We start from the raw sequence: 9,645 nt of genomic DNA on the forward strand, positions 1-9,645 counted from the left end.
ATTGACAGATCTTAGTGGTCTGAATTCCCCTCTCCTTTCCACTAATTTGACACCGATGTGTCTTTGAAGCACATATGGATTTATTCCAGCATATTCTTGACTCTCACACCAGCGAGGGCAGAAAGGTGGTACTCTACTGTTTTTCAGAAGCATGCCATTCATCCTCCCTCCCTCCCTCCCTTCGCCTTGCACCTTTTTGGGTCCCAGCACACACCAGACCAGGTCACCTACATGTGTGCCTCACTTCAGGACAGCATCTCCTAATCACAGCCTGGCCTGCTGTTCACCGATATGCCAAGAACTGATGGCATCTGCTTTCTACCAGCTCCTCAGCAGCTTTCCTGCTGTTCCCAGAAGGCTTTTCTTCCCAACACAACTGCAGGAAAAGCAATTGGATGTCCATATTGCATGCCAAGGGATCTGCCCGACCAAGGGGCTAGAACTCAAAGCCTAGGAGTAGTGCATGCACTTGATCCTACGTACCACAGTGCATTATCAGGATGGGAGTTTGAAAAAAGTGGATAGTTTTATTTATTATTTAAGCTTATCCACTGAGGATCTAACAAGTTGATTTAGGTTAGGGCAGGACTGGTTTTCCCTAAATGAAAAAAAAGCTACTGAAAAAAAATCAAAGCAAATGAAGGATGAGTGTCTTAAAAGAAGATAAAAGCCAAAGTCATTGAAAGTCCTGCTAGCTACGTTGCCAGTACTTTGTTTAGCAAAGGGTGTCAACACAAGCAGGGCTCTGGAAGGACTTATTCCTGAGGGAAACTGCTCATTGGCAGCGAGGATGCAAGTCAGCACCAAAACACAGATGAAGCGCGTTCTCTCTGCAGCACTGCAGGTAAAGCCTTGCCCTTTTAAGGAAATTGTGTCCTCCCTGACCTTGCTGTACAGGCTCTCTTTTGCTTTTCTCACTAGTCAACCTTGGTACTTGCCATGTAAACATGAGGAAAAGGGTCAAAGTCTTCTAGCAGCCCTACCATCAGGACCAGTGGTGAAAGTAAGAAAGTCACATAGCAATAATAAAGCAGCTCTGAATCACATACATGACACCTGCCTGCACATCTGGCTCATCTGCTTGCACTTAAGTAGACACCTAGGCATACTAGAGTTACCAGGTTATGGAAAAGGACAGGAGAAGGAAGACTGCTGGCCATGCAAGGCAGCCAGAAGTCGTTCTTTAATGCAAATCCTCAGCACTGAAGATTATCGAGTTGGGTAATGTTCACTCAAGGCTGCAAACACTTCCAGAAACTGTTCCACTGATTTATGACGAGAGGTCGTGCAGTCCAGCTGCACATTAGAGCAACTGATGTGTGCCACAGGGCTAAAGGAGATGCAGTGACCTCTGTCAGTTAATGAGCCTGATGTCTAAGGGCATTGAAGAGAGAAGGACTGAAAGAAATGGGGTGCCATATGCAGGGTACTCCATGTCACCCAAGAAATCATCCTGTGAATGCTGCAAAGTACAAGGTGAGTTCTCCAAGAGGAATGGCTTTTCATATTTGGAAAGTAAGAAAGGTCTTGCTTCCACTTGTACCACATCCAGCTGCTGCTGAGCCTACCCAAGCCCGGCCTGGTCCTGAGCCCACCAAAGCCAATGGAAAGATGCCCAATGACTTCAGTCAAGACAACCCCATATCCTCAGGCAAACGTGGGAGAGAGAAATTTGGGCAGGGCTATGATTTCACTGTCTGTGTTCATAGGATGTCTCCTTTCCCACACGGAGGAACATTGGCCACCCTTCCCACTTTTTTGGTTCTCAGTGTTCAACACTGCACCTGGAGTTATCTCCCATTTACCAGTGAGCTGATTTAAGTGTCTGACTCAGTCACATATGTTTGGCTCACTTATCCAGAGTAAGATTTGGCCTACTAGCTGCGAAAACAGCTTATATCACATGTGCTGCAAAGCCTAGCCAGAACAGGCTGAATAAAGGATGAAGTTTAATCATGGAAATGTTGACCTACAAATAGAGAACAAAATGTTAAACCACATGGTATAGGGTGCTGCACGCCCCAAATATCAAGGAGAGGAAAGAAGAATTGAACACATTTGGAAAGTAAAGCTTACTGTTTTGGGGTTTTTTTTCTTTTGTTTTTTTTTTTTTTTTCTTTTCTTTCAGTAGGATCGAAGAGTCAGACCCACACTGTTCCTGCTCGCAGTGACACCCTGGCATCTGAAGAACAACATGACACCCACCACAAAATGCTGCTGTTGGCTGGCGCTGTCTAAAACGGTGAGGTTTCGTGAGGGAGGTGAGACTGCCAAAGGAAGGCAAGTGGGGGTGTCACAGCAGCAGGACCAGGCCACCAGCGTGACTCTAGTCTATGGGACTTGTAAAAACTCCAGAGAGGTAAACATGATGGAGATGAACATCCCTTCTATCCTGCGTCCTTGAGAACAATCTGCAGGTTACCTCTAATAGCTGGAGGGTGCCTTTGTAATTATTTTTGCTCCACCTTTCATCTGGAATTTTCTCACCTTTGTGGGTTTCACTCAAGGAAGGGTAGCTTTTTTAATCGCAACCATCACACAAACAGTCTATCTCACAGAATGTGAAAACTTTCTCATAAGCTTTATTTAACATAACATTGTGGGTTGAAAAAGACAAAGAAGAATTTTTAAATCAACAACTGTCATGCTTTCAATGCCTCGCATGCTTAGTCTTTAGGTACACTGCATTTTAGACAACTGTAGTTAACAACAGCCGGCCAGACCTTACTGACAACCGTTTCTTTACAGGATCCCTATGTGCCAAGGAGCTGGACAGTAATATCCATTTGGTATTCATGGAAAGTACTTGCAGAACAATAATGACAATAATTGCTTCTGATTCTTGTGTTTACAACACTGCCAAAGTATCATTAGAGCCTTATTTATAGATAATAATGCTTATTAATCACACATATTTGAATTCTGGAATGTATTAGATTAATATTCTTTTGTAACTTGGTTCTGTGCTAATGCTATGAAAAGCACTTTCTGAATGCAGCCCACTGGGAGTGCTTTCCTCCAAAAAGTAAAATCATCCAAACCATCTGCAGGTAGGGACAAAGGGCACACCTCTTCCTTAGCAGTCAAACACCAGGACTGTAAATGTCATTCTCAAAAGTAGCTCCTTCAGACTAAAACTGGGTACAGACTCGTGAAATAAAAATGCTGTGAAAGGTGTGATAGTAGCATCACACTTGAGCTCACTTTTTGATGCCCTATGAAACAGCATGCTTTCTATTGCTTTAAAAAGAAACGGGTTTCTTTCTTCTTGCACAGCCTACCCTAACCTATGGGCAAGTTTAGGATTCATGATCCCGGACCTTAGGATTCATGATCAGTCGAGGGGTTTGTAACGAGAAACACGGTACAAAAACCACTCCTAATTTTGGTTATTAAATAATTCCAGCTTTTACATATCAACGTCTGCTCTGATTCAATAACGTGATAGGATGAAAATGGATTTTTAAAAATGACAGTTGCAACAAGCAAAAATGTCACCCAAATCTCAGTATCAACTGCCATATATTCATAGTCTCCTTTGTCTCCCTGTAGCCCATTACAATGCTGAAAAATACACCAAAACAACTGCAGTACCAAACTCTCCAATTTTTGGTGTGTGGCCAGCTCCATAAATTTGCATTTAAACAAATAAAAACCAGAACAGTGCAGCATATCTTTTTTTTTCCTACTTCTTCCCTGAGATGGTTCTTCAAGCACATTTAAGAGGTTCTGTCAGTTAAGAGATCCCATTTCTGCCTGCTTTTTTTTTTCTTTTTACCCTCTCCTGATGTAACATAACTACTACAAATGCGACAAATTAGAGAAGCTGTTCTTTTCTCTTTCTGCATGTTATTCTGTGCCCATTTTGTGCTTTTTATGGCTCTCTGTGCAACATCAGTGCAACCTGTCCCTCAGTGTCACAGTCCTCATTGTCTCCAGGGATCTTTTACACAGCCACAGTGGCAGAAAAAGAAATAATAATTAAAATGCAAAAGCCTTACACTGCAAAGAACACTTGTGGCTTGATGAAACTCCCCCAAACTGCTCTCGGCTGATATATTTTACCAGACTAAATTACCAAGTGGCAGTGCCCCTTTAAAATGCCTTTTAGCTATTAATATGCTGGTGTGCTTTGCTTACTGTGTTTATAAAATGCGCGTTAAGGTTTCCCAGGGACTTCAAGCCTATCAAGGCTGTTGGTGCTGAGCAGAGCACAATCGTTTCTAAATGAAGCAAAGGTTTTTTAAAAAAAAAAATAGAAAAAAAAGAAAATAGAAAAGCTCGTAAGTGCAGTTAGGTATGAAACCAAAGAGCGAAGTTCAGGCCGTGGTCTGGAAGCAAGCCCAGCCCCAACAGGTACATCCTGCGAAGCCTCTGCCATGAAGCAGGACAAAGAGGGGCACAGCTCATGTTCAGGGGACGTGATTTCATGGATTTGACTGATTTTAGGGATTTCTCTAGGAGGGGAGACTCATTTGTGTTGCTGCAGCCCCAACTTGCAGACAAAGCAATGAGTGCTGAGGCCCAGCGCCGGCTGTGCACACAGCGGCCTTTGGATCGGGCCCATTCACTGCTTCCCACTCAGTACCATCCAGCCAAAACTGACCACAAAATTGGCCCTGCTGTATTGAGGGAACTTTCACCAATATCTGCTCATTTGTCTGAGCTCTCCCCATTCTACCCTCCTGAATACGACCCCGCAAAGCCGTGCGGAGGCCGCCCGCTGCCTGCCTCCTCTTGTCCCCTCTCCCACCGCCATCAGCCCCTCCAGACAGCCAAAATATTTCCCTCAGGTTTCAGTGTGCCACGGTGCAGGAAGCTGTCCCTCAAACAGGCCTTCAGAATTTGCATGTGATTATTTCCTAACTCTAGCAAGAAATACGCGGGAGCATTTAGTACTAACGTCCTAATTTTCAAAAGTCAAAACATCAGCGTTTAAAATCATAATCCCCCCTATAGATGTTCCAATCTTCTTATTTTCTTAATTGAGTAATGAACAATAATTTCTATTATTGATGTCTTTTTTTTTTCAGAGTGGTTGTGGTCTAATCATTTCTTCTACCCCTGCGAAGGAAAAAGCAAGGCCAACAGTTACCATATGGGAAAGGTAGGTTCATGATTATATATCCACAGGGCTGACACTAAACCTATAACAAAAAAGAAAAGGAAAAGAAAAAAAAAAAAGCAGAAATTTCCAGAGAGAGCATTTTTCCGCTTTTTTTCAGAGATACAAGAAGTCAGACTTCCATATCCACATTTGACTTTCTCAAGAACAGTGGCCCCTCTTATCTTGAAAATAGTGAGTTTTAACAATTCTCACTGAAGTCAAATGAAGATGAAAATACCCTATGCCTATTGAGAAATAAGCCCTTCTCCTGTACGTACTAACTCCCGATTTGAAAACGCTGGTCTTTCTCCACGAAGTCAGTAAATGAGCCTGCAGTTACTGCTCGCATATCTCAGCAATTTTAAGCCCATGAGTAAGCATATGCAAAACCAGATCTCCAGCAAATCCCAAGCAACAAACAGTAAAACCACCTTCCTGACGTTCAGCTACCAGTTACATTTTTGGATTTGTAGATATGGGATATGAAGACCAAGATGGAAAAGTTTTGACTAACTTGTTCACTAACAGCAACTGAAAAAAGAGCTAAGCAGAGAGACAGAAAACCAGAGAGAAGGTTTCAAAAGCGTTGTTTCGTTGTATCATTTTATTTGCTATCTTTCTCACTAGAACAATATTATCCTGTTTGTATTTAGTGTTGGTTTTATTATCAAATAGTTATTCTTTCTGCTATCAAATTGCATGATTATTGTGTATTTATCCCTCCAGATACGTAACATGAACATGTCTCTTCCTTATTTTTATATCATTTATAGCCACTAAAATTTTGAATTTGTAATTCCACGTTGTCTTCATAGAACTGTAAGACACAAGCAGGAATAAAAATAAAAACATACCTTTTCATCAAGTATTCTGCTAACCAAAAGGAGAAAAATTAATCTCCGTATATTTCTAAATAGTCCTGTAGGAGTCGTACACTTTTACTACACGCTGTATACTCTATAGTTCCTTCTGCTGTTATGACACGTCTCATTACTTAAAAAAAAAACTTTCAAAACTACGAAGGCACAAATCTTTGTATGGAGCCCTTTTAGTATGCTTTTTATTCTGACAAGATTAATAATTATCCTATAAGCGTGACATAGTTTTAAAATGTTGTTTCTGGTATGAGTTAGCATTGTGCACGTGGGTATAGATGTAGAAAGAAAAGTTATCTCACAGCAGAGAAACATATATTTAAACAAAGAAAGGTAAAATGATAAAACTGTTTAAAAAAAGGAAAACATTTTTTTCCCTTCACCGTTATTTTGAATTTAAAATACCTATAGTGAGTTTCAGAAGGGAACTGGGCGTTTATAACAAAACAGGAGCTACTGAAACGAGCTGGAAGCAAATTGGGGAAGTATATCAAACACCCCAGAGCTTTGGGCAAAGTGGTGAGAAAGAGATCTGCCACCTGGAGGGTGACAGGCATGTTCCCTCCCCCCCAGCCACCAACTTTTGCCCTCTCCTGTGGCACCTGCGACTAGCTCCTGCTGGGAAGCAGGCTACAGACTTCCCAGGTTTTGCTGTCCTTCAGCAAGACGGTTCCTAGGTGTTTATAGTCCTCATGACAGCCGTAGCACTTGCCAGAAGGTGTCATTTCCCTCTTCGCTAAGCTCATACACATCCAGTGCTTTCCACTGGTGCAAACACACTTTTTTTTTTTTTTTTGCCTTAGCTGTTCAAAATGCTCAATCGTATGTACCCTAGGTATCGTATGTATCAACTCAAATTGTTACTGGCCTGGTTCACTGAAGGGAGGGTACAAACTGCAGGTTTCGTAAGCATAAGCACAAAGTTGGCATGGCCCTTCGGAGCTAAGCCCAGCAGAATTCCCACTGAGGTCCCACTCATACAACAACAACCCCTTCACTTCTGCTAGGGTCCAAAGGAGTCACACCAGGGAGAAGACCAAGGGCCAGACTCTGCTCTTTTCAGTGAGGCCCAACTCCAGGTGTCTTCAGAGAACAGGGCAGGCCGGATCTGGCCTAGCTGGAGGACCACGAGGCTGGCTCCTGCAGGCTGCACCCCACCAGCTCCTTTGGGTCCGAGCAGGGCAGAGATCTTGCATTAAGGGGAGGACTGAGGGCTGCACCATCCTCCTACTAAAGTCAATGGCAAGTCAGGCAGCAGTACCTCCACCTCCCCTGAACTGAAGTGCAGGATTCATCCCTGCTCCACTCTCTCTAACTTCTCTTGCAGGAGTAATTTTGAGGTAACGCAATGCCAAGCACCACAGGGCTCACTTTCACAGCATCAGGTCGAACTGTATAAACTCCCATTCTAAATTTAAAGTGTTACTGCATTACTTGAGCCCATACTTTTTATAAATGTCCCGTTGTGATATGGCTTCACTATGTATAAAAGCACAGGTAGGTACTACAGGCTGTATCACTTCGTTTTGTCTCATTAATCAGCTACTTAAAAATATTTTCTTTGCAGTGCAGTAGAAAAGAAAGCAAAGTTCTTATTTTTTATTATTTTATCATTTCCCAAATTAAATTTATATTCAACAATGACTGTATTTCACGTGCAAAATGGCAAAATATGCTTACATACCTGACCTCACTTCTCTGGTGAATTGCTTCATTTGTGAAATGGTGCATATAAATCTGGAATCTCAAATGAATTACTTGTTTTTTCTTGCTATGAAACCTTACTTAAGTTCACAGCAATTTTTAAATATGATACATTTAAAATATTAATATTTCCCATATATTATTCACTGACTTTCAGGTTTCATCTCAAGTTAGAGGCACTTCGTATTTCAAAGGCAGAACTGTTTCTTTTTTTCAGTACTAATGTTCTATTAATTCACTTTGTAATATCACTCCAGTTCAGACAAATAAAATTGCACTAAATTGCTGATGCCAAGAATCATGCTAAAGTTGTTGGCGTTATAAAAAATTCCACTTTCCATTATTATTTTATAAGATTTTTTTAATCTCTATATCATCTTTTTAGGTATAATTCAAAGCTCTGTTTAGCGAGTGCTATGAGGACAAATGCGCACGCACAATTATCTTCGTGCTGAGATGGGGCTGAGTGGAGGTATTTACAGTAAAGTCTGTAACTTCAGTGACTTCTACATGGAACTAAAGGCAAGGTCCCAGTGAACTAACAGCCCCTACAGATGATCCTTTGCAAACGTTTTTTATTTTGTGTATTTTCCCTTCCAGCAGCGCGATGTATTTCATCACACATGTGCACATGCACACGCGCGTTTGTGAAAAATAAACGTGTGTGTGTGTGTGTGTGTGTGTGTGTGTGTGTGTGCGCGCGCACAGAGATACTGGAAATGTCTTCTGTGCATATTATACAACATATGCCATTCATGTAATCACTTCATATATATAAATAAAATTCATTTATATACATAAATAAAATATGTGAAGGTATTCCTTAAAGGAGCCATAATGGCCCACGTGTAGGTGGATTCTTCATCACATCCAAAGAACTGAAAGACTGTGGATATAAAGCGGAATCTTTTTATATGAGCATGTATCTTTTATAATCTCTCCATAAAGTCCACATGGCCACCTAACTATTTCCAGAGATGCGGATGGAAGTTATATCTGGACAGCCTGAAAGCCTTTAATAAGTAAAGCAGCATATAATCCTATGAAATGCCTTTCAGGAGTGAAATAATTACAAAGCGCTGGAGCAAGAGTAGCAAACAGCAGGAAAATCACCTGTGAATAGATGTGAGAAACTATAAATATACCTCAGCGTTTGTGTGGTCATCAAAATCAAATGTTCAGGAGTTGGAAATCCAACTCCCAGGAATGCAGATTGATACGTTTATGGGAATATATAGCCTGTGCCTCAAACTTTGAGTTTGCAATGTTGTTAGTATCTTCCTTTTTAATGATGGGCATTTGTCCTCCTGGCCAATAAAAAAATATTTTTTTTAATTAAAATTTGACTCTATTCTTAAAAAAAATAATAAATTGCAAAATGACTGATGTCACTCGTGAGCACAATGAAATTATACTGAGCAGAGAGAACACCAGGAGAGGCTCCTGATCAGCTACAGCAGAGAATGCCCTGCGCTACGCAGCCCTCAGACGCCGGAATTCTGAAATATGAATTAGACCTCAAATGCAAATCAACCTCCGAAGGGGAAGAAATAAAAAAAAAAAATAAAAAATAAAAAAAAACCAGACATACCGAGTCAAACGCTCCTTTTTCTGCCTATCTCGTCCCCAATGTTAAAACAGGCAAAACAAAACAAGTGCACATCAAGATAGAGCCAATTAAGGGGAAGGCAGCGCGGAGGGCGGGCGGGAGGCAGCCACCTCGCCGAGCACATGGGGAGCGGGAGCGCATCGCCCCACCTCGAGCCGTCTCCCTGTGCCTTCCGAGCTCCCACAGGAGGACAACCGGGGTAAATCGGAACCGGCTTTGATTCTGTCATCCGGTTGCACCTGGGATAACGCGGAGGAGCGGGGGGAACGGGTCGGTTTGGCCGGGGGCGGAAGGGAAATGGAAAGAGTGCGAGAGGGGGAAAAAATACCAAGCGAGGGTGCCATACGGTG

The 9,645-nt window shown here is 42.0% G+C and overlaps 1 long non-coding RNA gene across 2 annotated transcripts; it reads left to right on the top strand.

Moving 5' to 3' along the window:
- Positions 4,274 to 8,443, top strand: LOC110392848. Of its 2 annotated transcripts, none has more exons than XR_002434651.1 (3): positions 4,274 to 4,356; positions 5,034 to 5,107; positions 8,072 to 8,443. It is a non-coding gene; the product is annotated as an uncharacterized LOC110392848 (long non-coding RNA). The 2 variants fall into 2 exon arrangements; XR_002434650.1 differs by having other exon boundaries at positions 4,289 to 4,851.

Source organism: Numida meleagris, chromosome 1 (genome assembly GCF_002078875.1).
Source record: "Numida meleagris isolate 19003 breed g44 Domestic line chromosome 1, NumMel1.0, whole genome shotgun sequence".
Lineage (NCBI taxonomy): Eukaryota > Metazoa > Chordata > Aves > Galliformes > Numididae > Numida > Numida meleagris.